This window comes from Myotis nattereri (assembly GCF_964212035.1).
Source record: "Myotis nattereri genome assembly, chromosome: 15".
Taxonomy (NCBI): Eukaryota; Metazoa; Chordata; class Mammalia; order Chiroptera; family Vespertilionidae; genus Myotis; species Myotis nattereri.
In genome coordinates, this window is record NC_138090.1 from 54,193,919 (window position 1) to 54,218,007 (window position 24,089).

At 52.1% G+C, this 24,089-nt stretch overlaps 2 pseudogenes across 2 annotated transcripts; both read right to left on the reverse strand.

Annotated features, from left to right (window-relative positions):
* Nucleotides 1-5,918: 5,918 nt before the first annotated feature.
* On the reverse strand, nucleotides 5,919-7,137 carry LOC308530693 (cyclin-L2-like; annotated as a pseudogene). Its single transcript has 2 exons — nucleotides 7,032-7,137; nucleotides 5,919-6,733 (listed from the first exon to the last, which is right to left on the reverse strand). The product of its transcript is annotated as a cyclin-L2-like (transcript).
* Nucleotides 7,138-19,678: 12,541 nt separating this feature from the next.
* LOC308530694 (cyclin-L2-like) lies at nucleotides 19,679-21,114 on the reverse strand (annotated as a pseudogene). Its single transcript has 2 exons — nucleotides 21,056-21,114; nucleotides 19,679-20,383 (listed from the first exon to the last, which is right to left on the reverse strand). The product of its transcript is annotated as a cyclin-L2-like (transcript).
* Between the last annotated feature and the right edge of the window lie 2,975 nt (nucleotides 21,115-24,089).

Sequence of the window (24,089 nt, forward strand, 5' to 3'; positions counted from 1 at the left end):
CCGCGCTAGGGAAACCAAAGTGCTGTCTCGCAAAATGGAAAAAAAAAAGGCGTTAACGGTAAAACAGGTCAGCAAAAGCGAAAGCAAAGTTTGAGAGATCCTATATAATAAGACCCTAATATGCAAATTGGCCAAGCGGTGGAATGACTGGTTGCTATGACTTGCAGTGACCACCAGGGGGCAGACACTCAACACAGGAGCTGCACCCTGGTGGTCACTGTGCTCCCACAGGGGGAGCGCTGCTCAGCCAGAAGCTGGGCTCGGGACTGGCAAGTGCAGCAGCGGTGGTGGGAGCGTCTCCTGCCTCAGCAGCTGCATTAAAGACCCCTGGGGAAATGTCCGACTGCGGGAGCAGGCCTAAGCCGGCGGGAGGACATCCCCTGAGAGGTCCAGGACTGCAAGAAGGCGCAGGCAGGGTTGAGAGTCCTCCCCGCCCCCCCGACCCCCAGTGCACGAATGAATGTCATGCATTGGGCCTCTAGTACCAGTGTATGGTTCCAGGCAGAGGCATGTCCCATGGGTCCCCACAGACCAGCAATCCTACTAAAGTGACCTCCAGAAAAAAACAAACTTAGTCCTTGACTGAATCTGCTTTAAGGCAGACTAAGTCCTATTTCTTGAATGAGAGCAAGGAAGGATTGGTAAGAAGACAAGGGCTGATGGGCATGAGGGATTGAAGGCCCTGGTACAGGTATCTTTTTTTTGTAACACTACCTGTTTTTTAGATATATATATATACTTTTTAAAATATTTTTTAATTGATATTTTACAGACGAAGGGAGAGGGATAGAGAGTTAGAAACATCGATGAGAGAGAAACATCGACCAGCTGCCTCCTGCACACGTCCTACTGTGGATGTGCCCGCAACCAAGGTACATGCCCTTGACTGGAATCGAACCGGGGACCTTTCAGTCCGAGGGCCAACGCTCTATCCAGAGCCAAACCGGTTTGGCTATATGTATATTATTGATTTCAGAGAGGAAGAGAGAGAGATAGAAACATCAATGATGAGAGAGAATCATTGACTGGGTGCCTCCTGCACGCCCCCCAATGGGGATTGAGCCCGCAACCCGGGACATGTGCTCTTGACCGGAATGGAACCTTGGACCTTTCAGTCTGAAGGCCAACGCTTTATCCACTGAGCCAAACCAGTTAGGGTGGGAGAGAGTATTTTCTTACAGAGAATAAAACTGTAGGTGGCGAAAGGAAAAAATAAAATTGGTCATTCAGATTTTTCAGTTACTTTTCAATCAGTATTTGTAACATAATCTCCTAGAAAATAATACATTTCCCTTAAATATATAGACTGTTTTAATGGAAAGTGCTGTAGTGTTTTACATTCTGAGCAAAAATAGAGAAGGCTTTCAGTGTCCCCTCAGCCCACGTAAAATATTCTCACTCTTTGTATTCTAGGGGGTGTAACATTTCATTATTGTTTTGATTTGTATTTTCCAAATGCCTAATAATGTTGATCATATTCTCATTCCTGTCTCTTTGGTGAAATGTCTATTCAAGTTCTTTTTCCCATGTCTTTTTTTAACCGGGTTGGTTTCTTAATGAATCTTAAAAGTTTACATATTATTCATCTGGAAATGTCTTCATTTTGCCCCCCATTTTGGTTGTTAATCTTCACCTGAGGACATTTTCCTCATTGCTTTTCAGAGAAAGACTGGAAGGGAGGGAGAAAGGAAGGAAAAGAAGGAAGGAGAGAGAAAGAGAAATATTGGTGTGAAAGAGACATACCGAATTGTTGCCGCCCACAGGTGCCCTGATGGGGTGGAGAGTGAACTGCAACTGAGATAGGTACTCTTGACCAGAAATCGAACCCTCCACCCATCTGTGCGCTGGCTGGCTCTCTAACCACTGAGCCCACCGGCCAGGGTGAGGATAAAACTTTTTAAAAGAAAGCAGAAGGTGCTATAAAGAGGATTATCATTGCTATTATTGTGAGCATTTGGGCCAATATAAGGAATATTCATTTCTGTAACTTGATTCAATTAAAATACAGGGCTCCAGCTTCTCTTTTCTTCTTAAAGCTTTCAGGAATTTGTGAGGGTCGCCGAGCAGAGAAGGAGGAACTGCACGAGGACACAGAGAGTGGCCTAGCGATGCTGCTGGAGTTGCACAACCAGGGCCAGGACCGCTGTGTCCTCACCTGCACTGAGTGCAAGCAGCGGGTGAAGACAGGCTGGCACTGCCCCGGGTGCGAGGACTACGACCTTTGCCTCAACTGCTACAACACCAAGGGCCACACTCACAGGCTGGTGCAGGTGGGGCTGGGCCTGGAGGAAGAGGCAGAGGAGGGCAATGGGGGCGCCAACCAGGGGGAGATGCAGTTCAGGAGAATCCGGGAGGCTCGGCGCCTGAGCATCCTGCGCTGCATCCAGACCCTGAGGCATACCCGCCTGTGCCGCGACGCCAGCTGCTCTCGGACCAACTGCCAGACAATGAAGCGTGTTGTGCTGCACCCCAACCGCTGCCAGCGTAAGGTCAATGGAGGCTGCCCAGTGTGCAAGCAGGTATTCGCCGCTTGCTGCTACCATGCCAAACGCTGCCAAGAAAACCCATGCCCCGTTCCCTTATGCCTCAAAATCAAACAGAAGCTCCTCGAGCAGCTGCTCCGGTTCCGCCAGCAGCGGATTGGGAACCGCCTGCCGCAGGGGTAGCTCCTGCGCCAGCGGATGCCACCATGAACACCCGTAATGTGCCTCAGCAGTCCTCCATCCCCTCCTTGAGCACAACCCTGGACACCCCCACACCAGCCAAACACACCCCAGACACCACAGCCTCCAACTCAGTCCCAGCCCTGGCCTGTAAGCATGTCACTAGCCAGCTTCTTCAGCTCGGCCAGAACTTCGCCCCCATCAGTGTCCATGAGGAAGCCCATTAACCTTCAGCTCCAGCCCAGCCTGCAGCCCAGCCTGCAGAACCTGAACGCCATGTCAGCCAGCGGGCCCCGACCTGCTGTCCCTCCGCAGCAGCAACAGTGGGACGCCTGAACCCCCAGGCCCAGGCCTTGAACATCGTGAACCCGGGGCGCAACCCCAGCGTGGCGAGAATGAACCACAGCACAGAGGGATGCCGCGGAGCAGCAGCAGCAGCAGGAAGGCAGCGCTGGCATGGCTGCAGGCCTGGCAGGACACGCCCAGTTCCAGCAGCCTCGGGGACGCCCATGCCGCCCGCAGCCATGCAGCAGCAGCCGCGTGAGCCCCAGGCAGCCAGACCCTGTTAGGACCTAACAGTGAGGCATATTCTATACTTGCCCATGCCCTCAGTTTCTCCCCTGCGCTCAGTACTTACTATGGTCCCCACTGGAGGCTCCTGTCCTCTCTGCTGTTTTCCTGTTATTCTCATTTCAGGTGTCACAGGAGACAACTAAGCCGCTGAGAAAAGCAGCTCTAGACCCAGCTTCCTGCAACCGCCTGCACCTCCACCCGACCCACCCAGAGACATAAATATCCCGCCCTCCCTACTCTTGCTTGCTGAGATGGATATGCTGGTGTGTATTAATAATACCATTTCTAGCCCTGACCGGCTTGGCTCAGTGGATAGAGTGTCAGCTTGCACACTGTAGGGTCCCAGGTTCAATTCCGGTCAGTAGCATAAACCTTGGTTGCAGGCACATCCCCAGTAGGAGGTGCAGGAGGCAGCTGATCGATGTTTCTCTCTCATTGATGTTTCTAACTCTCTATCCCTCTCCCTTCCTCTTTGTAAAAAATCAATAAAATATATTTAAAAAAATAATAATTTTATGCTTGGGGTTCACCACAACATGAGGAACTGTATTAAAGTGTATTAAAGGGTCATGGCATTAGGAAGGTTGAGAACCACTGTAGAGAGTGGAAGAGATGGGAAAGAGAGAGGGAAATATTGATGTGAGAGAAACACATTGATTAGTTGCCTCCTGCATGCGCCTTGGCCAGGGCCCTGGCCTGGGAGGAGCTTGTAACCCAGGTACGCGACCTTGACCAGAATAGAACCCGGGACCCTTCAGTCCGCAGGCCGAGGCTCTATCCACTGAGCAAAACCGGCCAGAGCTCCCTCCAGTTCTTTTTTTTTTTTTTTTTGTGGCAAAAAATTTTTTAAGCTGGCTGAATGTCAATCGGTGTTGCTATGAAAGAGAACCAACTTTAACTTTACTTTTCCCTCTCAACTTTGGCCTGCTCTCATGCAAAGCACAATACCTCAGGAAGAAAACAGGGGTGAGAAAGTACTTGGTTAAAGAAATCTAAGCGCTCAGAATCTGTAGTGCAGAGAAACATGCAAACTCAATGGACTGCCGAGCACGGAGCCACCAGACTTTTCTGAGACCAGCCGTCCTCTTGCGTTCCTCTTCTTTCAAGAGGTGTCCACAGCTTGGCCCTCCTTCTTCCACGAGGGAGTCCGCTCGGAAAGGGAGCATCGCCCTGGGAGCATGGGAACAACACGCCGAGGAGGGCTCCGTGCCCGAGGGCAGTCCTCTTCTCAGGCTTATCCAAGAACCATTTCCAAACTGTCCCATTTTAACAAGGAGTCTTAAAATGAATATTCATAAAATCAGACAAGAGCATCAAAATACTACAATTTCACCAGAATCAGTACATTTAAAAACTTTATCATAGAAAACAGAGAAATACAAAAATAACTTGCATTTTTAAAAGGTAACATTTTAAAATTGGCTACATTTAACATTTTCTTTCATATGTATTTTCTAAGATTTAACAGAGCAAAATCTGACCTCATATGAAACTTTATAATATTGCACACACAAGGATTAATTCCATGAGAAAACAGTTGAACAGTCATATAGTCACTGCTTCCAACATACCCCAATAGGACAAGCCTGAGTCAAGCTGCATCCACAGGCGAGCCAAATCCTGTTGTGATTTGCCTGATCTTCCCCCCCCACCCCCCCCCCGCCCCCCCGGCCCCACCCCCACCCGGGTATCGGGTATCCTTACTCCCAAGCCCTGGAGAAGGCGACAGACAAATCCACTCCAAGGTTTCTCAAGCTCTGCACGTTCCGATGGTCGCACCAGGAGGTGACCGAGAACAAGAGTGAGGGCACCGAGACCCGGGAACCAGAGCATTGCAAGTGAACAGTTCAAACATTTTATACACATAACCATCAAGAAGTTTTCTGGTCTTAAAACATTTTCAATACTCAAATAGTGATGATAATATTACCCTATTAACTTTTAAGTCCTAAAAACAAATCCCTCAAAGATATACTTAAGCTGATTGCTACATTGGAAATGTTACAATATAAAGTGCCCGTGGGGTCATCTAAAGATGCATTACCGCCGAAACCGGTTTGGCTCAGTGGATAGAGCGTCGGCCTGGGGACTGAAAGGTCCCAGGTTCCATTCCCGTCAAGGGCATGTACCTGGGTTGAGGGCACATCCCCAGTAGGGAGTGTGCAGGAGGAAGCTGATCGATGTTTCTCTCTCATCAATGTTTCCAACTATCTCTCTCCCTTCCTCTCTGTAAAAAATCAATAAAATATATTTTTTTAAAAAAATTAAAAAAAAAACACATGCATTCCCTTTACGCAGCTGCTGAAAAGGGCAGCCCTAGAACCTGCAGAAATGATGCCATAATCCCATACTCAAGTCCCAGTTCCCATCAGCCAATTCTTGCCGCTTTCCATAGATTTTTCTCAAAGGTATTGCATCTTTAGTGCACAGGTAGGTACAGCAGTTTTAAAGAAACAAAATTCAAGTCAAGACAGTTATCAAGTCTAATCAATACAATTACCAAAGCACGACAGAGGGTTAACAAGAAACGCAACCATCAGAACCACAGCAGCGTCGGCCAGCACTGGACTGTCGTGAGCATACACCATCTCGGCCAGCCTTCCGCGGAGCCTGCCCGGGAGAGGCTGAGGACGGCCGCTGTCCCCGCACCGAAGCGCTTGTGCCGCAGAGGAGAGATCTTAGTCACTTAACCTCAGAGGCTCCCCATGAGGTCTGGACCAGGTGTTGGTTCCGCTCACACTCTAACACCTGAAGGTTCATAACGATTATCTTGTGCGGGTGCTTCACGTGGACGCAGAAACCCAGCTCCTTGAGACCCGTCTCTCTGCCTTTATGACCTGGTTCTTCAGGTTCACATACTCTTCATCCAGCGGGAGCGGCGCCGGTTTCTTCTTCTCCCGCCGCTGCCGGAGGCGGTGGAAGACGTTCACGACATCCCTGATGCGCCGCAGAGCCTCCTCGATCTCGGAGGCCAGGTGCACGCCGGCCATCGACACATGCTCCATGGAATGCTTCACGAGGACTTGGTGTAGAAGCAGCGCTGGAACAGCCCCTGCCCGTCGCCATGGCCGCCTGCGGCAGGCGGAGCAGGATGCCGGCCGCCTGGATGAGCTCGCAGCCCACGACGCGGAGGTCGGTCTCCAGGCTGGTGTCGAGCCCACCCGACATGGATGGCGTGAAGCGGAGCTTGTCGTCGGACAGGAGACAATTCTCCAAGGTGATGAGCACCCCGGAGTACAGCCGGTCCGCGATCAGCGCGTCCTGCGACCCGGGGCCTGGGCCCGTCCCGGCCGCCGCTGCTGCAGGAGCCGCTGGACCCTTGGCCCCGGCCACGGTCGTTACAGCCGCTGTCGCCGCCGCCGCCGCCCTTTTGTGCCGCTGACTCTTCCTCGGGCCTCTCCGGTTCCTAATTCCTGAGCACCACAGCGTCACCCAGGCCGACAACCCACCCCGCCGTTCCCATTGTCCATCATTAATACCTTCGTACACCTGGTAACCTAGGCCGCCAAGGGGAGGACCCCTAAAGCCAGGATTCCCTAGTGACCGAACGCAAAGTCCCCAAAGAGCCCTTCTCTCGCCTCACAGGTCCCCCCACGGCCCCCCACTCCCGTCCGCACCCCGCGCAGACCCACCTGATACTGCGCTTCGCAAGACTTCGCGGCAGATGCCAAGGCTCAACTCACTTCCGCAACGATTTCTATCCGCAGCTGGGACACCCGAGTCCTCCCTGTGGCTGTCGCTAGGGACGCTGCCTGACGTTCTGGCTGCAGCCGTGGGCGTGGTTCTGTAACGTACCGTGGCCACGCCCTGGCTCAGTGACGTACAGTGGCCACGCCCTGGATCTGTGACGTACATTGGCCACGCCCACCTCCCCTCGGATCCCGTCCCAAGCAGTCGACATGGATGGCGTTCGCCCTTCAAGAGAAGTTTGAAATCACCTTTTGGACGCGTGACAGCCTCCCCCTGGGTCAGCAGCACCGCGCTGAGTAAGTTTTCAGAGGCCGGAGCCTATCGAAAGCCAACGCGGCGCTGGTTGTGTTTTATATTTTAGCCCCCCCTTCCGCCCATCCCCGACTCCCCAGGACAGGAAAGATGGCGGCGCCCATGGCATTGCCGCGGAGCACCATGGGGGCGGCAATCTTACCGGAAGTGCAGTTCCCACAGGCGACAGCGCCCAGGAACTGAGGTCTGGAGGAGCCTGGGGACGAGCAACGAAGCCGGTAGGACCCGAGATGTCGGAGATGTGGTCAGACTAGGGACAAAGCCCTGAAGGTGTTTGCGCGCGGGGGACGTCTGGGATTTGAGTGGAGCCGGTCTGCGACCTCGGTGGGAAACGGGTTGTCGTGGAGGAACCGGTGGGGAGGGCAGGGCTGTGTAGAGCGAGGCCCACGGGTGTCTCTAGACACGTGATAACTGAAGACTGGCGCTGACTGCAGAAGGTGGGAAGGAGGTGGGATTCCTCCCGCGCTAGTGAAACCAAAGTGCTGTCTCGCAAAATTGGAAAAAAAAAAAAGGCGTTAAGGGTAAAACAGGTCAGCAAAAGCGAAAGCAAAGTTTGAGAGATCCTATATAATAAGACCCTAATATGCAAATTGGCCAAGCGGTGGAATGACTGGTTGCTATGACTTGCAATGACCACCAGGGGCAGACAGTCAACACAGGAGCTGCACCCTGGTGGTCACTGTGATCCCACAGGGGGAGCGCTGCTCAGCCAGAAGCTGGGCCCGGGACTGGCAAGTGCAGCAGCGGTGGTGGGAGCGTCTCCTGCCTCAGCAGCAGCATTAAAGACCCCTGGGGAAATGCCCGACTGCGGGAGCAGGCCTAAGCCGGCGGGAGGACATCCCCTGAGGGTTCCAGGACTGCAAGAAGGCGCAGGCAGGGTTGAGGGACCTCCCCCCCCCCACCCCCGACCCCCAGTGCACGAATGAATGTCATGCATTGGGCCTCTAGTACCAGTGTATGGTTCCAGGCAGAGGCATGTCCCATGGGTCCCCACAGATCAGCAATTCTACTAAAGTGACCTCCAGAAAAAAACAAACTTAGTCCTTGACTGAGTCTTCTTTAAGGCAGACTAAGTCCTATTTCTTGAATGAGAGCAAGGAAGGATTGGTAAGAAGACAAGGGCTGATGGGCATGAGGGATTGAAGGCCCTGGTACAGGTATCTTTTTTTTGTAACACTACCTGTTTTTTAGATATATATATATACTTTTTAAAATATTTTTTAATTGATATTTTACAGACGAAGGGAGAGGGATAGAGAGTTAGAAACATCTATGAGAGAGAAACATCGACCAGCTGCCTCCTGCACACGTCCTACTGTGGATGTGCCCGCAACCAAGGTACATGCCCTTGACTGGAATCGAACCGGGGACCTTTCAGTCCGAGGGCCAACGCTCTATCCAGAGCCAAACCGGTTTGGCTATATGTATATTATTGATTTCAGAGAGGAAGAGAGAGAGATAGAAACATCAATGATGAGAGAGAATCATTGACTGGGTGCCTCCTGCACACCCCCCAATGGGGATTGAGCCCGCAACCCAGGACATGTGCTCTTGACTGGAATCGAACCTTGGACCTTTCAGTCTGAAGGCCAACGCTTTATCCACTGAGCCAAACCAGTTAGGGTGGGAGAGACTATTTTCTTACAGAGAATAAAAGTGTAAACGGCGAAAGGAAAAAATAAAATTGGTTATTCAGATTTTTCAGTTACTTTTCAATCAGTATTTGTAACATAATCTCCTAGAAAATAATACATTTCCCTTAAATATATAGACTGTTTTAATGGAAAGTGCTGTACTGTTTTACATTCTGAGCAAAAATAGAGAAGGCTTTCAGTGTCCCCACAGCCCACGTAAAAATATTCTCACTCTTTGTATTCTAGGGGGTGTAACATTTCATTATTGTTTTATTTGTATTTTCCAAATGCCTAATAATGTTGATCATATTCTCATTCCTGTCTCTTTGGTGAAATGTCTATTCAAGTTCGTTTTCCCATGTCTTTTTTTAACCGGGTTGGTTTCTTAATGAATCTTAAAAGTTTACATATTATTCATCTGGAAATGTCTTCATTTTTGCCCCGCTTTTTTGTTGTTAATCTTGACCTGAGGACATTTTCCTCATTGCTTTTCAGAGAGAGACTAGAAGGGAGGGAGAAAGGAAGGAAAAGAAGGAAGGAGAGAGAAAGAGAAATATTGGTGTGAAAGAGACATACCGAATTGTTGCAGCCCACAGGTGCCCTGATGGGGGTGGAGAGTGAACTGCAACTGAGATATGTACTCTTGACCAGAAATCGAACCCTCCACCCTTCTGTGCGCAGGCTGGCTCTCTAATCACTGAGCCCACCAGCCAGGGTGAGGATAAAATTTTTTAAAAGAAAGCAGAAGGTGCTGTAAAGAGGATTATCATTGCTATTATTGTGAGCATTTGGGCCAATATAAGGAATGTTCATTTCTGTAACTTGATTCAATTAAAATACAGGGCTCCAGCTTCTCTTTTCTTCTTAACGCTCTCAGGAATTTGTGAGGGTCGCCGAAGCAGAGAAGGAGGAACTGCACGAGGACACAGAGAGTGGCCTAGCGATGCTGCTGGAGTTTCGCAACCAGGGCCAGGACCGCTGTGTCCTCACCTGCACTGAGTGCAAGCAGCGGGTGAAGACAGGCTGGCACTGCCCCGGGTGCCAGGACTACGACCTTTGCATCTACTGCTACAACACCAAGGGCCACACCCACAGGCTGGTGCAGGTGGGGCAGGGCCTGGATGAAGAGGCAGAGGAGGGCGATGGGGGCGCCAACCAGGGGGAGATGCAGTTCAGGAGAATCCGGGAGGCTCGGCGCCTGAGCATCCTGCGCTGCATCCAGACCCTGAGGCATACCCGCCTGTGCCGCGACGCCAGCTGCTCTCGGACCAACTGCCAGACCATGAAGCGTGTTGTGCTGCACCCCAAGCGCTGCCAGCGTAAGGCTAATGGGGGCTGCCCAGTGTCCAAGCAGCTATTCGCCCTTTGCTGCTACCATGCCAAACGCTGCCAAGGAAACCCATGCCCCATTCCCTTATGCCTCAAAATCAAACAGAAGCTCCTAGAGCAGCTGCTCCGGTTCCGCCAGCAGCGGATTGGGAATCGCCTGCCGCAGGGGTAGCTCATGCGCCAGTGGATGGCACCATGAACACCCGTAATGTGCCTCAGCAGTCCTCCATCCCCTCCTTGAGCACAACCCTGGACACCCCACAACAGCCCAACACACCCCAGACACCACAGCCTCCGACTCAGTCCCAGCCCTGGCCTGTGAGCATGTCACTAGCCAGCTTCTTCAACTCGGCCAGAACTTCGCCCCCATCAGTGTCCATGAGGAAGCCCATGAACCTTCAGCTGCAGCCCATCCTGCAGCCCAGCCTGCAGAACCTGAACGCCATGCCAGCCAGCGGGCCACGACCTGCTGTCCCTCCGTAGCAGCAACAATGGGAGGCCTGAACCCCCATGGCCAGGCCTTGAACATCATGAACCCGGGGCGCAACCCCAGCGTGGCGAGAATGAACCACAGCACAGAGGGATGCCGCGGAGCAGCAGCAGCAGCAGCAGGAAGGCAGCGCTGGCATGGCTGCAGGCCTGGCAGGACACGCCCAGTTCCAGCAGCCTCGGGGACGCCGATGCCTCCCGCAGCCATGCAGCAGCAGCAGGTCCAGCAGCAGCGTGGGTCCCAGGCAGCCAGACCCTGTTAGGACCTAACAGTGAGGCATATTCTGTACTTTCCCGTGCCCTCAGTTTCTCCCCTGCGCTCAGTACTTCCTATGGTCCCCACTGGAGGCTCCTGTCCTCTCTGCTGTTTTCCTGTTATTCTCCTTTCAGGTGTCCCAGGAGACAACTAAGCCGCTGAGAAAAGCAGCTCTAGACCCAGCTTCCTGCAACCGCCTGCACCTCCACCCGACCCAGCCAGAGACATAAATATCCTGCCCTCCCTACTCTTGCTTGCTGAGATGGATATGCTGGTGTGTATTAATAATACTGTTTCTAGCCCTGACCGGCTTGGCTCAGTGGATAGAGTGTCAGCCTGCACACTGTAGGGTCCCAGGTTCAATTCCGGTCAGTAGCATAAACCTTGGTTGCAGGCACATCCCCAGTAGGAGGTGGAGGAGGCAGCTGATCGATGTTTCTCTCTCATTGATGTTTCTAACTCTCTATCCCTCTCCCTTCCTCTCTGTAAAAAATCAATAAAATATATTTAAAAAAATAATAATAATTTTATGCTTGGGGCGTCACCACAACATGAGGAACTGTATTAAAGGGTCACGGCATTAGGAAGGTTGAGAACTACTGTAGAGAGTGGAAGAGAGAGGGAAAGACAGAGGGAAATATTGATGTTAGAGAAACACATTGATTAGTTGCCTCCTGCATGCGCCTTGGCCAGGGCCCTGGCGGGGGACGAGCCTCTAACTGAGGCACGTGACCTTGACCGGAATAGAACCCGGGACCCTTCAGTGAGCAGGCTGACGCTCTATCCACTGAGCAAAACCGGCCAGGGCTCCCTCCAGTCCTTTTTTTTCTTATTTTTTTATTTTTAAAATTTATCTTTATTGTTGAAAGTATTACAGATGTCCCCCTTTTTCCCCAATGACCCCCTCCGCCGTGCACCTGCCCCCCCCCAGGCCTTCACCACCCTATTGTCTGTGTCCATGGGCTATGCATATATGCATACAAGTTCCCTAGTTAATCTCTCCCCCCCACTCCCACCCCACCCTCCTTCGAAATTCATCAGTCTGTTCCATGCTTCTATGTCTCTGGATCTATTTTGTTCATTGCTGGGGTCCAACCCTAGCAAGTCTCCAGGGGTCCCCAAAGGTGTGGATAGAGTCAGTGAAGGAGGAATGACATGGAGGCCGCGTTCAGGTCATCATCATAGCCACGTTCTCTAGCCAGGTTCTATCCAGGTTCTCTAGCTAGGATCTCTAGGCAGGATCTCCAGCCAGGATCTCCAGCCACGTTCTGTCTAGGATCTCCAGCCAGGTGCTGTAGCCATGTTCTCTCGCTAGGTTCTCCAGCCAGGTTCTCCAGTCAGGTTCGGTCGCCAGGTTCTGTAGCCTGGTTCTTCTGCCAGGTTCGGTTGCCAGGTTCTGTCCAGGTTCTGTTACCATGTTCTCTCGCTAGGTTTTCCAGCCAGGTTCTGCCCAGGTTCTCCTGCCATGTTCTGTCTAGGTTCTCCAGCCAATTTCTGTAGCCATGTTCTCTCGCTAGGTTCTCTAGCCAGGTTCTGTAGCCAGGTTCTGTCTAGGTTCTCCAGCCAAGTTCTGTAGCCAGGTTCTGTCCAGGATCTTTTGCCATGTTCTCTTGCTAGGTTCTGTCTCTAGGTTCTCTGTCTCCCTCCAGTTCTTAATCCCTGAGCACCACAGCATCACCCAGGCCGACACCCACCCCGCCGTTCCCAGTGTCCATCATGAATACCTTCGTTCACTTGGTAACCTTGGCCGCCAAGGGGAGGACCCCTAAAGCCAAGATTCCCTAGTGACCGAACGCAAAGTCCCCAAAGAGCCCTTCTCTCGCATCACAGGCCCCCCCACGGCCCCTCACTCCCGTCCGCACCCCGCGCAGACCCACCCGATGCTGCGCTTCGCAAGACTCCTCAGCAGCAGCCGAAGGCTCACCTCACTTTCTGGACATTTCTATCCGCAGCTGGGGCGCTCGAGTCCTCCCTCCGATGGTCGCTAGGGACACTGCCAGACGTTCCGGCTGCAGCCGAGGGCGTGGCTCTGTGACGTACCTTCGCCACGCCCTGGCCATGTGACGCACGTGGCCACGCCCTGGCTCTGTGACGTACCTTCGCCACGCCCTGGCTCTGTGACCTACCGTGGCCACGCCCTGGCTCTGTGACGTACCTTCGCCACGCCCTGGCTCTGTGACCTACCGTGGCCACGCCCCTGCTCTGTGACGTACCGTGGCCACGACCACCTCCCCTCGAATCCAGTCCGAAGCGGTCGACATGGATGGCGTTCGCCCTTCAAGAGAAGTTTGAAATCACCTTTTGGACGCCTGACAGCCTCCCCCTGGGTCAGCAGCACCGCGCTGAGTAAGTTTTCAGAGGCCGGAGCCTATCGAAAGCCAACGCGGCGCTGGTTGTGTTTTATTTTAGCCCCCCCTTCCGCCCCTCCCGGACCCCCCCGGACTGGAAAGATGGCGGCGTCCATGGCATTGCCGCGGAGCACCATGGGGCGGCAATCTTACCGGAAGTGCAGTTCCCACAGGCGAGAGCGCCCAGGAACTGAGGTCCGGAGGGGCCTGGGGACGAGCAGCGAAGCCGGTAGGACCCGAGATGTCGGAGATGTGGTCAGACCAGGGACAAAGCCCTGGAGATGTTTGCGCGCGGGGGACGTCTGGGATTTGAGTGGAGCCGGTCTGCGACCTCGGTCGGAAACGGGTTGTCGTGGAGGAACCGGTGGGGAGGGCAGGGCTGTGAAGAGCGAGGCCCACGGGTGTCTCTAGACACGTGATAACTGAAGACTGTGGCGCTGACTGCAGAAGGTGGGAAGGCGGTGGGATTCCTCCCGCGCCAGTGAAACCAAAGTGCTGTCTCGCAAAATTGGAAAAAAAAAAAAGGCGTTAAGGGTAAAACAGGTCAGCAAAAGCGAAAGCAAAGTTTGAGAGATCCTATATAATAAGACCCTAATATGCAAATTGGCCAAGCGTTGGAATGACTGGTTGCTATGACTTGCAGTGACCACCAGGGGGCAGACACTGAACACAGGAGCTGCACCCTGGTGGTCACTGTGCTCCCACAGGGGGAGCGCTGCTCAGCCAGAAGCTGGGCCCAGAACTGGCAAGTGCAGCAGCGGTGGTGGGAGCCTCTCCTGCCTCAGCAGCAGCATTAAAGACCCCTGGGGAAATGTCCGACTGCGGGAGCAGGCCTAAGCTGGCGGGAGGACATCCCCTGAGAGGTCCAGGACTGCAAGAAGGCACAGGCAGGGTTGAGAGACCTCCCCCCCCCCACCCCCGACCCCCAGTGCACGAATGAATGTCATGCATTGGGCCTCTAGTACCAGAGTATGGTTCCAGGCAGAGGCATGTCCCATGGGTCCCCACAGATCAGCAATTCTACTAAAGTGACCTCCAGAAAAAAACAAACTTAGTCCTTGACTGAATCTTCTTTAAGGCAGACAAAGTCCTATTTCTTGAATGAGAGCAAGGAAGGATTGGTAAGAAGACAATGGCTGATGGGCATGGGGGATTGAAGGCCCTGGTACAGGTATCTTTTTTTTGTAACACTACCTGTTTTTAGATATATATATATATATATATATATATATATATATATATATATTTAAATATATTTTTTATTGATTTTTTACAGAGACAAAGGGAGAGGGATAGAGAGCTAGAAACATCGATGAGAGAGAAACATCAACCAGCTGCCTCCTGCACACGTCCTACTGGGGATGTGCCCGCAACCAAGGTACATGCCCTTGACTGGAATCGAACCTGGGACCTTTCAGTCCGCAGGCGGACGCTCTATCCAGAGCCAAACCGGTTTGGCTATATGTATATTATTGATTTCAGAGAGGAAGAGAGAGAGATAGAAACATCAATGATGAGAGAGAATCATTGACTGGATGCCTCCTGCACACCCCCCAATGGGGATTGAGCCCACAACGCGGGACATGTGCTCTTGACCGGAATCGAACCTTGGACCTTTCAGTCTGAAGGCCAATGCTTTGTCCACTGAGCCAAACCAGTTAGGGTGGGAGAGACTATTTTCTTACAGAGAATAAAACTGTAGGTGGCGAAAGGAAAAAATAAAATTGGTCATTCAGATTTTTCAGTTACTTTTCCATCAGTATTTGTAACATAATCTCCTAGAAAATAATACATTTCCCTTAAATATATAGACTGTTTTAATGGAAAGTGCTGTAGTGTTTTACATTTTGAGCAAAAATAGAGAAGGCTTTCAGTGTCCCCACAGCCCACGTAAAAATATTCTCACTCTTTGTATTCTAGGGGGTGTAACATTTCATTATTGTTTTGATTTGTATTTTCCAAATGCCTAATGATGTTGATCATATTCTCATTCCTGTCTCTTTGGTGAAATGTCTATTCAAGTTCGTTTTCCCATGTCTTTTTTTAACCGGGTTGGTTTCTTAATGAATCTTAAAAGTTTACATATTATTCATCTGGAAATGTCTTCATTTTTGCCCCGCTTTTTTGTTGTTAATCTTCACCTGAGGACATTTTCCTCATTGCTTTTCAGAGACAGACTAGAAGGGAGGGAGAAAGGAAGGAAAAGAAGGAAGGAGAGAGAAAGAGAAATATTGGTGTGAAAGAGACATCCTGAATTGTTGCAGCCCACAGGTGCCCTGATGGGGGGTGGAGAGTGAACTGCAACTGAGATAGGTACTCTTGACCAGAAATCGAACCCTCCACCCATCTGTGCGCTGGCTGGCTCTCTAACCACTGAGCCCACCAGCCAGGGTGAGGATAAAATTTTTTAAAAGAAAGCAGAAGGTGCTGTAAAGAGGATTATCATTGCTATTATTGTGAGCATTTGGGCCAATATAAGGAATGTTCATTTCTGTAACTTGATTCAATTAAAATACAGGGCTCCAGCTTCTCTTTTCTTCTTAAAGCTTTCAGGAATTTGTGAGGGTCGCCGAAGGAGCGAAGGAGGAACTGCACGAGGACACAGAGAGTGGCCTAGCGATGCTGCTGGAGTTGCACAACCAGGGCCAGGACCGCTGTGTCCTCACCTGCACTGAGTGCAAGCAGCGGGTGAAGACAGGCTGGCACTGCCCCGGGTGCGAGGACTACGACCTTTGCCTCAACTGCTACAACACCAAGGGCCACACTCACAGGCTGGTGCAGGTGGGGCTGGGCCTGGAGGAAGAGGCAGAGGAGGGCAATGGGGGCGCCAACCAGGGGGAGATGCAGTTCAGGAGAATCCGGGAGGCTCGGCGCCTGAGCATCCTGCGCTGCATCCAGACCCTGAGGCATACCCGCCTGTGCCGCGACGCCAGCTGCTCTCGGACCAACTGCCAGACAATGAAGCGTGTTGTGCTGCACCCCAAGCGCTGCCAGCGTAAGGTCAATGGAGGCTGCCCAGTGTGCAAGCAGGTATTCGCCGCTTGCTGCTACCATGCCAAACGCTGCCAAGAAAACCCATGCCCCGTTCCCTTATGCCTCAAAATCAAACAGAAGCTCCTCGAGCAGCTGCTCCGGTTCCGCCAGCAGCGGATTGGGAACCGCCTGCCGCAGGGGTAGCTCCTGCGCCAGCGGATGCCACCATGAACACCCGTCATGTGCCTCAGCAGTCCTCCATCCCCTCCTTGAGCACAACCCTGGACACCCCCACAGCAGCCAAACACACCCCAGACACCACAGCCTCCAACTCAGTCCCAGCCCTGGCCTGTAAGCATGTCACTAGCCAGCTTCTTCAGCTCGGCCAGAACTTCGCCCCCATCAGTGTCCATGAGGAAGCCCATGAACCTTCAGCTCCAGCCCAGCCTGCAGCCCAGCCTGCAGAACCTGAACGCCATGTCAGCCAGCGGGCCCCGACCTGCTGTCCCTCCGCAGCAGCAACAGTGGGACGCCTGAACCCCCAGGCCCAGGCCTTGAACATCGTGAACCCGGGGCGCAACCCCAGCGTGGCGAGAATGAACCACAGCACAGAGGGATGCCGCGGAGCAGCAGCAGCAGCAGCAGGAAGGCAGCGCTGGCATGGCTGCAGGCCTGGCAGGACACGCCCAGTTCCAGCAGCCTCGGGGACGCCCATGCCGCCCGCAGCCATGCAGCAGCAGCCGCGTGGGTCCCAGGCAGCCAGACCCTGTTAGGACCTAACAGTGAGGCATATTCTGTACTTGCCCATGCCCTCAGTTTCTCCCCTGCGCTCAGTACTTCCTATGGTCCCCACTGGAGGCTCCTGTCCTCTCTGCTGTTTTCCTGTTATTCTCATTTCAGGTGTCCCAGGAGACAACTAAGCCGCTGAGAAAAGCAGCTCTAGACCCAGCTTCTTGCAACCGCCTGCACCTCCACCCGACCCACCCAGAGACATAAATATCCCGCCCTCCCTACTCTTGCTTGCTGAGATGGATATGCTGGTGTGTATTAATAATACCATTTCTAGCCCTGACCGGCCTGGCTCAGTGGATAGAGTGTCAGCTTGCACACTGTAGGGTCCCAGGTTCAATTCCGGTCAGTAGCATAAACCTTGGTTGCAGGCACATCCCCAGTAGGAGGTGCAGGAGGCAGCTGATCGATGTTTCTCTCTCATTGATGTTTCTAACTCTCTATCCCTCTCCCTTCCTCTCTGTAAAAAATCAATAAAATATATTTAAAAAAATAATAATTTTATGCTTGGGGTTCACCACAACATGAGGAACTGTATTAACGTGTATTAAAGGGTCATGGCATTAGGAAGGTTGAGAACCACTGTAGAGAGTGGAAGAGATAGGGAAAGAGAGAGGGAAATATTGATGTGAGAGAAACACATTGATTAGTTGCCTCCTGCATGCGCCTTGGCCAGGGCCCTGGCCTGGGAGGAGCTTGTAACCCAGGTACGCGACCTTGACCAGAATAGAACCCGGGACCCTTCAGTCCGCAGGCCGAGGCTCTATCCACTGAGCAAAACCGGCCAGAGCTCCCTCCAGTTCTTTTTTTTTTTTTTTTTGTGGCAAAAAATTTTTTAAGCTGGCTGAATGTCAATCGGTGTTGCTATGAAAGAGAACCAACTTTAACTTTACTTTTCCCTCTCAACTTTGGCCTGCTCTCATACAAAGCACAATACCTCAGGAAGAAAACAGGGGTGAGAAAGTACTTGGTTAAAGAAATCTAAGTGCTCAGAATCCGTAGTGCAGAGAAACATGCAAACTCAATGGACTGCTGAGCACGGAGCCACCAGACTTTTCTGAGACCAGCCGTCCTCTTGCGTTCCTCTTCTTTCAAGAGGTGTCCACAGCCTGGCCCTCCTCCTTCCACGAGGGAGTCCGCTCGGAAAGGGAGCATCGCCCTGGGAGCATGGGAACAGCATGCCGAGGAGGGCTCCGTGCCCGAGGGCAGTCCTCTTCTCAGGCTTATCCAGGAACCATTTCCAAACTGTCCCATTTCAACAAGGTGTCTTAAAATGAATATTCATAAACTCAGACAAGAGCATCAAAATACTACAATTTCACCATAATCAGTACATTTAAAAACTTTATCATAGAAAACAGAGAAATACAAAAATAACTTGCTGTTTTAAAAGGTAACATTTTAAAATTGGCTACATTTAACATTTTCTTTCATATGTATTTTCTAAGATTTAACAGAGCAAAATCTGACCTCATATGAAACTTTATAATATTGCACACACAAGGATTAATTCCATGAGAAAACAGTTGAACAGTCATACAGTCACTGCTCCCAACATACCCCAATAGGACAAGCCTGAGTCAAGCTGCATCCACAGGCGAGCCAAATCCTGCTGTGATTTGCCTGATCTTCCCCCCCCCCCCGCCCCACCCCCACCCGGGTATCGGGTATCCTTGCTCCCAAGCCCTGGAGAAGGCGACCGACAAAGCCACTCCAAGGTTTCTCAAGCTCTGCACGTTCCGATGGGCGCACCAGGAGGTGACCGAGAACAAGTGTGAGGGCACCGAGACCCGGGAACCAGAGCATTGCAAGTGAACAGTTCAAACATTTTATACACATAACCATCGAGAAGTTTTGTGGTCTTAAAATATTTTCAATACTCAAATTGTGGTGATAATATTACCCTATTAACTTTTAAGTTCTAAAAACAAATCCCTCAAACATACTTAAGCTGATTGCTACATTTGAAATGTTACAATATAAAGTGCCCGTGGGGTCATCTAAAGATGCATTACCGCCGAAACCGGTTTGGCTCAGTGGATAGAGCGTCGGCCTGCGGACTAAAAGGTCCCAGGTTCCATTCCGGTCAAGGGCATGTACCTGGGTTGAGGGCACATCCCCAGTAGGGAGTGTGCAGGAGGCAGCTGATCGATGTTTCTCTCTCATCGATGTTTCTAACTCCCTTCCTCTCTGTAAAAATTAATAAAATATATTTTAAAAAAAAATTAAAAAAAAAAGATGCATTACCTTTTCGCAGCTGCTGAAAAGGGCAGCTCTAGAACCTGCAGAAATGATGCCATAATCCCATACTCAAGTCCCAGGTCCCATCAGCCAATTCTTACCGCTTTCCATAGATTTTTCTCAAAGATAGGTATTGCATCTTTAGTGCACAGGTAGGTACAGCAGTTTTAAAGGAACAAAATTCAAGTCAAGGCAGTTATCAAGTCTAATCAATACAATTACCAAAGCACAACCATCAGAACCACAGCAGCGTCGGCCAGCACTGGACTAATGTGAGCGTACACCATCTCGGCCAGCCTTCCGCGGAGCCTGCCTGGGAGAGGCTGAGGACGGCCGCTGTCCCCGCACCGAAGCGCTTGTGCCGCAGAGGAGAGATCTTAGTCACTTACCCTCAGAGGCTCCCCATGAGGTCTGCACCAGGTGTTGGTTCCGCTCACACTCTAACACCTGAAGGTCCATAACGATTATCTTGTGCGGGTGCTTCACGTGGACACAGAAACCCAGCTCCTTGAGAACCCGTCTCTCTGCCTTTATGATCTGGTTCTTCAGGTTCACATACTCTTCATCCAGCGGGAGCGGCGCCGGTTTCTCCTTCTCCCGCCGCTACCGGAGGCGGTGGAAGACGTTCACGGCATCCCTGATGCGCCGCGGAGCCTCCTCGATCTTGGAGGCCAGGTGCACGCCGGCCATCGACACGTGCTCCATGGAATGCTTCACAAAGGACTTGGTGTAGAAGCAGCGCTGGAACAGCCCCTGCCCGTCGCCATGGCCGCCTGCGGCAGGCGGAGCAGGATGCCGGCCGCCTGGGTGAGCTCGCAGCCCACGACGCGGAGGTCGGTCTCCATGCCGGTGTCGAGCCCACTCGACATGGATGGCGTGAAGCGGAGCTTGTCGTCGGGCAGGAGACAATTCTCCAAGGTGATGAGCACCCCGGAGTACAGCCGGTCCCCGATCAGCGCGCCCTGCGACCCGGGGCCTGGGCCCGTCCCGGCCGCCGCTGCTACAGGAGCCGCTGGACCCTGGGCCCCGGCCACGGCCGCCTCCGCCCTTTTGTGCCGCCGACCCTTCTTCCGGCCTCTCCAGTTCCTAATCCCTGAGCACCACAGCGTCACCCAGGCCGACAACCCACCCCGCCGTTCGCATTGTCCATCATTAACACCTTCGTTCACTTGGTAACCTTGGCCGCCAAGGGGAGGACCCCTAAAGCCAAGATTCCCTAGTGACCGAACGCAAAGTCCCCAAAGAGCCCTTCTCTCGCCTCACTGGCCCCACTCACGGCCCCCCACTCCCGACCGCACCCCGCGCCGGCCCACCTGATACTGCGCTAAGCAAGACTTCGCGGCAGATGCCAAGGCTCAACTCACTTCCTCAACGATTTCTATCCGCCGCTTGGGCACCCGAGTCCTCTGCAGACGGGGGCGTGACTCTGTGACGTACAGTGGCCACGCCCCGGTTCAGTAACTTACCGTGGCCACGCCCTGGATCTGTGACGTACCGTGACCACGCCCTGGCTCTGTGACGTCCTGTGGCCACGCCCTGACTCTGTGACGTACGCTGGCCACGCCCAGCTCCCCTCCGAGCCGGTCCCAAGCGGTCGACATGGATGGCGTTCGCCCTTCAAGAGAATTTTGAAATCACCTTTTGGACGCGTGACAGCCTCCCCCTGGGTCAGCAGCACCGCGCTGAGTAAGTTTTCAGAGGCCGGAGCCTATCGAAAGCCAACGAGGCTCCGGTTGTGTTTTATATTTTAGCCCCAACTTCGGGACCTCCCGGACTGGAAAGATGGCGGCGCCCATGGCCTTGCCGCGGTGCACCATGGGGGCGGCAATCTTACCGGAAGTGCAGTTCCCACAGGCGACAGCGCCCAGGAACCGAGGTCCGGAGGAGCCTGGGGACGAGCAACGAAGCCGGTAGGACCCGAGATGTCGGAGATGTGGTCAGACCAGGGACAAAGCCCTGGAGGAGTTTGCGCGGGGGACGTCTGGGATTTGAGTGGAGCCGGTCTGGCGACCTCGGTCGGAAACGGGTTGTCGTGGAGGAACCGGTGGGGAGGGCAGGGCTGTGAAGAGCGAGGCCCACGGGTGTCTCTAGACACGTGATAACTGAAGACTGTGGCGCTGACTGCAGAAGGTGGGAAGGCGGTGGGATTCCTCCCGCGCCAGTGAAACCAAAGTGCTGTCTCGCAAAATTGGAAAAAAAAAAAAGGCGTTAAGGGTAAAACAGGTCAGCAAAAGCAAAAGCAAAGTTTGAGAGATCCTATATAATAAGACCCTAATATGCAAATTGGCCAAGCGGTGGAATGACTGGTTGCTATGACTTGCAATGACCACCAGGGGGCAGACACTCACCAAAGAGCTGCACCCTGGTGGTCATTGTGCTCCCACAGGGGGAGCGCTGCTCAGCCAGAAGCTGGGCCCGGGACTGGCAAGTGCAGCAGCGGTGGTGGGAGCCTCTCCTGCCTCAGCAGCAGCATTAAAGACCCCTGGGGAAATGTCCGACTGCGGGAGCAGGCCTAAGCTGGCAGGAGGACATCCCCTGAGAGGTCCAGGACTGCAAGAAGGCACAGGCAGGGTTGAGGGACCTCCCCCCCCCCCACCCCCAGTGCACGAATGAATGTCATGCATTGGGCCTCTAGTACCAGTGTATGCTTCCAGGCAGAGGCATGTCCCATGGGTCCCCACAGACCAGCAATTCTACTAAAGTGACCTCCAGAAAAAAACAAACTTAGTCCTTGACTGAATCTGCTTTAAGGCAGACTAAGTCCTATTTCTTGAATGAGAGCAAGGAAGGATTGGTAAGAAGACAAGGGCTGATGGGCATGAGGAATTGAAGGCCCTGGTACAGGTATCTTTTTTTTGTAACACTACCTGTTTTTTAGATATATACTTTTTAAAATATTTTTAATTGATATTTTACAGACGAAGGGAGAGGGATAGAGAGTTAGAAACATCTATGAGAGAGAAACATCGACCAGCTGCCTCCTGCACACGTCCTACTGTGGATGTGCCCGCAGCCAAGGTACATGCCCTTGACTGGAATCGAACCGGGGACCTTTCAGTCCGAGGGCCAACGCTCTATCCAGAGCCAAACCGGTTTGGCTATATGTATATTATTGATTTCAGAGAGGAAGAGAGAGAGATAGAAACATCAATGATGAGAGAGAATCATTGACTGGGTGCCTCCTGCACACCCCCCAATGGGGATTGAGCCCGCAACCCGGGACATGTGCTCTTGACCGGAATGGAACCTTGGACCTTTCAGTCTGAAGGCCAACGCTTTATCCACTGAGCCAAACCAGTTAGGGTGGGAGAGACTATTTTCTTACAGAGAATAAAACTGTAGGTGGCGAAAGGAAAAAATAAAATTGGTCATTCAGATTTTTCAGTTATTTTTCAATCAGTATTTGTAACATAATCTCCTAGAAAATAATACATTTCCCTTAAATATATAGACTGTTTTAATGGAAAGTGCTGTAGTGTTTTACATTCTGAGCAAAAATACAGAAGGCTTTCAGTGTCCCCACAGCCCACGTAAAATATTCTCACTCTTTGTATTCTAGGGGGTGTAACATTTCATTATTGTTTTGATTTGTATTTTCCAAATGCCTAATAATGTTGATCATATTCTCATTCCTGTCTCTTTGGTGAAATGTCTATTCAAGTTCTTTTTCCCATGTCTTTTTTTAACCGGGTTGGTTTCTTAATGAATCTTAAAAGTTTACATATTATTCATCTGGAAATGTCTTCATTTTGCCCCCCATTTTGGTTGTTAATCTTCACCTGAGGACATTTTCCTCATTGCTTTTCAGAGACAGACTAGAAGGGAGGGAGAAAGGAAGGAAAAGAAGGAAGGAGAGAGAAAGAGAAATATTGGTGTGAAAGAGACATACCGAATTGTTGCAGCCCACAGGTGCCCTCATGGGGGTGGAGAGTGAACTGCAACTGAGATATGTACTCTTGACCAGAAATCGAACCCTCCACCCTTCTGTGCGCAGGCTGGCTCTCTAACCACTGAGCCCACCGGCCAGGGTGAGGATAAAATTTTTTAAAAGAAAGCAGAAGGTGCTGTAAAGAGGATTATCATTGCTATTATTTTGAGCATTTGGGCCAATATAAGGAATGTTCATTTCTGTAACTTGATTCAATTAAAATACATGGCTCCAGCTTCTTTTTTCTTCTTAAAGCTTTCAGGAATTTGTGAGGGTCGCCGAAGGAGCGAAGGAGGAACTGCACGAGGACACAGAGAGTGGCCTAGCGATGCTGCTGGAGTTTCGCAACCAGGGCCAGGACCGCTGTGTCCTCACCTGCACTGAGTGCAAGCAGCGGGTGAAGACAGGCTGGCACTGTCCCGGGTGCGAGGACTACGACCTTTGCCTCAACTGCTACAACACCAATGGCCACACCCACAGGCTGCTGCAGGTGGGGCTGGGCCTGGATGAAGAGGCAGAGGAGGGCGGTGGGGGCGCCAACCAGGGGGAGATGCAGTTCAGGAGAATCCGGGAGGCTCGGCGCCTGAGCTTCCTGCGCTGCATCCAGACCCTGAGGCATACCCGCCAGTGCCGCGACGCCAGCTGCTCTCGGACCAACTGCCAGACCATGAAGCGTGTTGTGCTGCACCCCAAGCGCTGCCAGCGTAAGGTCAATGGTGGCTGCCCAGTGTGCAAGCAGCTATTCGCCCTTTGCTGCTACCATGCCAAACGCTGCCAGGAAAACCCATGCCCCATTCCCTTATGCCTCAAAATCAAACAGAAGCTCCTCGAGCAGCTGCTCCGGTTCCGCCAACAGCGGATTGG